Source organism: Thalia democratica, chromosome 5 (genome assembly GCF_965202585.1).
Source record: "Thalia democratica chromosome 5, ktThaDemo2.hap1.1, whole genome shotgun sequence".
NCBI classification, from domain to species: Eukaryota; Metazoa; Chordata; class Thaliacea; order Salpida; family Salpidae; genus Thalia; species Thalia democratica.
This window is the reverse complement of record NC_139169.1, coordinates 36528986-36533472: the sequence shown is the minus strand read 5'-3', so window position 1 is coordinate 36533472 and position 4487 is coordinate 36528986. Positions and strand designations below refer to the sequence as shown.

Below are 4487 nucleotides of genomic sequence, written 5' to 3'. Positions count from 1 at the left end.
AATAAAAGCGTAGCCAAGAAATGCGTACTTATACGATAGGTAACTGTATTTTGCTATAATAACTAGTAGTTAAACTATAATTTAAAGGTTTAAAAAAAATATTAAACATTTTATGGTTGTTTACTTATATGCTTAAAAGAAAATTTTCAGCCTAAAATGAAACCAAAAAAGTTATGAAAAAAACTTTGTGTCTTTAATAAACTCATGCTATTATTTGTTTACAAAAAGATATTTTCAATGGTAATCTAAAAACAATGTTTAAACAGCTTTTAAACAATTATATATGACAGCTTAAACAAACTAGTGTATAAACTAAATTTGTAAAGTTTAATTATTGATAAAAAAAATCTACTTAAAAAAAAAGTTATTTTAGTTTATTCAACACGGAAAATAAATTCAAGCAAAAAATAATTCATAGCTACTAACACTTGTAAAAACAAGAACAGTCAAAACTGAATTAAGTTTTTAGTTATACACTAAATAAAAAGTCAATAAACTTTATAAACTGAGCAACAAGTTGGTTTTAAAAAAGTCTGATTTAAATGATAGAAGTATAAAAGATAAATTAAGCTTTTAAAAATATTTTTGAACCTAAATACTATTATTTTGACGTTTTTGTGTGAAAAAACTTTTAAACTAGCGTTATTTGAGTTAATTTAGGTAAATATTACATACTTTTGACATTAGTTAATGAATTCTTTGTTTAAAACTTGTTTTGACATACATTAAATTACAAAAACAAAGAGAAGTTATAAGCATGAAAGTGTAGTATAGTTTCTTTAGTCGCTTTAACCAAATGAAAATGTTGATTACATTGAAAAGTTGAATAAAAACAAAAAACTAAATTACAAATTACACTTGCATCATCATCCAGTAGCTAATTTCTTCACCAGTTTCATCAATCCAATCTGAAATATCATTATTTTTATCTGATAAAAACTCTTTGCTTCTTGTTCACTGGCAAAATTCTCTGTCAAATATGACATTTAGTAGGGATTTTATACAAAATAGTTTAAACAGAAGAGTGAAAAGTATTTTTTTTATATATTTTTGCATTTCAAAGTTGGACTTTGATATTTATATTGTAAAAATAAAGTATATAATTAACTATTTTATTTAAAACTGTTAAAAATTCCCACTTACCTTCAAACAAACTTTTTAAAGCTGCATGTTTTTCTAACGAAAACGGTTTCACTTCATCTTCTAAAAAACAAAATTTTAAAAGAAAATTACTTTATAAAGAAATATTTTTTTTGAACAAACCTGTTTTGACTGAGCCTAATTTCATCGAGCTGCAAAGTGAAGCTACAGCTAGCATTAATATTATCTTAAAAGTAAAGTTAAACATTTTAGTTCAAATCTATGCGTAACACAAACTAAATTTCAACGAATATATCTTTAATGTATCAAACAAAACAAAATGCTTCGGGCAGTTTCAGCTACTAAGTGTATTGAACGTGTTTTGCGGTGTAATTTTGAAAATTAGTGTCTAAAATTAATATATATTACACAATTTATATAGTTTTAAACTTGTTTTTGTTATATAAGACATAAATTTTTATTTTTTTTTGTAAAAATTGTTAGTATTCACATAAAAAGTTCAAACAAAAGTAAATTACTTTAAATTAATTACTTTAGTTATTTAAATAGCTTATGAAGCTCGACAACATTTTCTACCAAAATGTTTAATAATAGTTTCAAAACAATCATAGTTAAATGTTTACTTGTTACTTTTTGTTTTTACTAAATATTTTTGAACTTTTTTTTTCTTTTTATTTATTTTCTGTGTGTTCTTACTCTCGTGCAAAAATGTAACTCGTGCAAAATTGACCCTTGGTGCAAAATCGTCTTCGTGCAATTTTGTTCCTTTGTACAATTTTGCGCCCTCGTGAAATTTTGGGTCCGTGCAAGTTTGGCTTCGTGCAATTTTGTGCACTCGTGCAATTTTTTTCTCGTGTAATTTAGTGCCCTCTGCCAATATACTAATCTAATGCAATTTTGTCTTCGTGCAATTGAGACCCGTTCCAATGAAATAAAGCTCATAAATATATACAAAAAAAACTGTTATAAAATTTTAGATCAGGAAGTTTAAAAACAGCAAACAGTTCCTAGTAGAAGTATATGTAGTCCCTTGTACATCAATTGAAAAGGCAATTTTTTTTTTGTTGATTAATCTTAAAGGGTAAAATAGTCAAGGTTCTTTGAATTTAGAAATTTTGAACTCTATTTCTTTTATATTTTTTAATTTCTAATTATAAAAAATCTAAAGTTCAAAGTTTAAAAATACAAAAATTTTTTTACATTTATTAAGCTTATTATCCTCTTAAAAGAACAAAGCAAAAAAAAATTCTTATTGGAAGTACGTCTTGAACTAATAAATAAAATCAAAGTGTTTAAAATTTAAACGGTAATCTATTGCATTTTAAATAAATGCAAACCGTTAAACTTAAAATGTGTTTATTTTTTTTTAACGTTTTATAAATATTTTAAACTAAACAACTAAACAGAACTACTAGTTTTATGAAATAAAAAAACTTTGTACATTTGAAACTATTTAAATACTAAAATAGAGAAAGAAGTAAAAAAAAAATTTTAATCAATTAACTTCTTTTGCTAAATTTTAATAGCTGCTTATTGCTTTTATGTAAAAATACTTACTGAAAATCATAAAAGTAGAATAAACTTAAATAAAAAAAAAACAGTTGCAGTTTTATACACTTTCACAATAGTTTTTATAATGTCTTATAATTTCAAAACGTTTAAAAAAATTCACAAACCTTTTAATTATGATTTTATTTATTTTTAAAAAATTTAAAGGTTAATTCTTAAATTTTAGTAAAACAGAAAACCATATTTAAAGTGTTTTGTATCTTAATTAAGCTTAAAACATACTTAAAAACAAAATTAAGTCAAATTACAATTTAAAAATAATGAAAGAGTTAGTTTTTAACTTAAGCTATTTTAATATTTTATTAAAATTAAAGCCTTTTGTTGCAATATTTTTATTTTTTTTAAAAATTTAAAATAACTTAAGTACTTAAATTATCTTATTTTAAAAGAGTCCGGGACACTACGACACAGCTTAAACAAAGTAATGGCTGTTATTTAACTATTTAAAGTTTTAAAGACAAATACGAAAAGTATTAAAAACATACTAAAATAACATTTAGCTTGAAAAATAAAAAATTGCTACCAGCTTAATAACTCACTGCTATTAAACTTGTATAAACATAAATATTTAAATCATATCAAATCTTGTAGAATCATATAAGTTTTACAGTCAGTTTTACAGTCAATAAACTTTAAAAGTAAATTACTGAGTTAAAATTACTAAAAATTCAGAATGTTTTTTTTTGTTTTGAATCAGTTAATTAATTTATTTTCACATTGTTCACACTAATAGTTATTACTTAGCTAGTTATTACTTTGGCATACATTATTTACTACTAAAACAGTTAAAAGCTACTTAACTTAACTACGAGAAATAAAATGTTAAAAATAGTGATCTACCGTATTCAGCATCCGAATATCGTTTTGAAAAAAAAACCTGATCTGAATTAAAAAAAAAAAAAACGATTTCGGATCTGTCCGGATCTTAGTTTGAATAAAGTATACGAACCCGGTATATCACTAGCTAAATGAAATTAAAATTGTTAACTTTAACAATTTTTAAACAAAACTTTAGTGTTATGTTTAAAAAAAGTTTATCGCATCTTACTTATAGTGTTAAAAACATATTAGGCTTTTAAAAGCCAAAAATGATACATGATAATAAACTAGAAGTCTTTAAGTTTCATTCAAAACTTTATAGGCGTAATTTACTGTATAAAATAACTTTTCATTCGTGAAAAAATTTCGGTATGTTTATTGAGTTAGTTGATAAGATTATGTTTTAATTTTTTTATATTCGTAAACTAGTTAGGTATATTTAACATCAAAAGTAGCTAAGTAGAGACTTGCAGAGTTTATAAGGACTAAATTTTACCTTTACTTGTCAAGTTGACTAGTCGTATTAAAAACTTATATTGGCTAACCGTTAAAGACTTGTCTAAATTTGGCAGAAACGAGTTTATAAGGTTACACGACAATTGAAATTCTTAAAGTAATTGTAGGCCATATAATAATATATAGTTTTAAAAATGCTCACGTAGGTCTAGATCTAGATACTAAGACTATAATAGTACTTTAAAAAATATGAAAAACTAAGTTGAATAAAAAATAAAATAGATAGTTGCTTAAAGTTACTATATTTTAGTAAATTTAAAAACTTGATTTAGCCTTATCTGAACATTTTTTTTTAAATAAAATATGCTCTTTTAATTCTTAGCCAGGGGTCGGCAGGCATATGGTGGTCGCCGGCTAAACTTCAAAAATAAAAGTGTTCGCGGGCCGCAGTCGTAGTTTCAGTTTTTGCTCTACACTTAAACCTCAGAAAATCAAATATCCTGTAAAATTTATCAAATTTTCGTTTTCTCCTTACTTCTTAC

The 4487-nt window shown here is 23.9% G+C and overlaps 1 long non-coding RNA gene across 2 annotated transcripts; it reads right to left on the bottom strand.

Moving 5' to 3' along the window:
• Positions 1–443: 443 nt before the first annotated feature.
• Positions 444–1371, bottom strand: LOC145837045 (uncharacterized). 2 transcript variants are annotated; one of them, XR_014369900.1, is made up of 3 exons: positions 1264–1371; positions 1144–1203; positions 444–970 (listed from the first exon to the last, which is right to left on the bottom strand). It is a non-coding gene; the product is annotated as an uncharacterized LOC145837045 (long non-coding RNA). The 2 variants fall into 2 exon arrangements; XR_014369901.1 differs by having other exon boundaries at positions 444–908.
• Positions 1372–4487: the final 3116 nt, after the last annotated feature.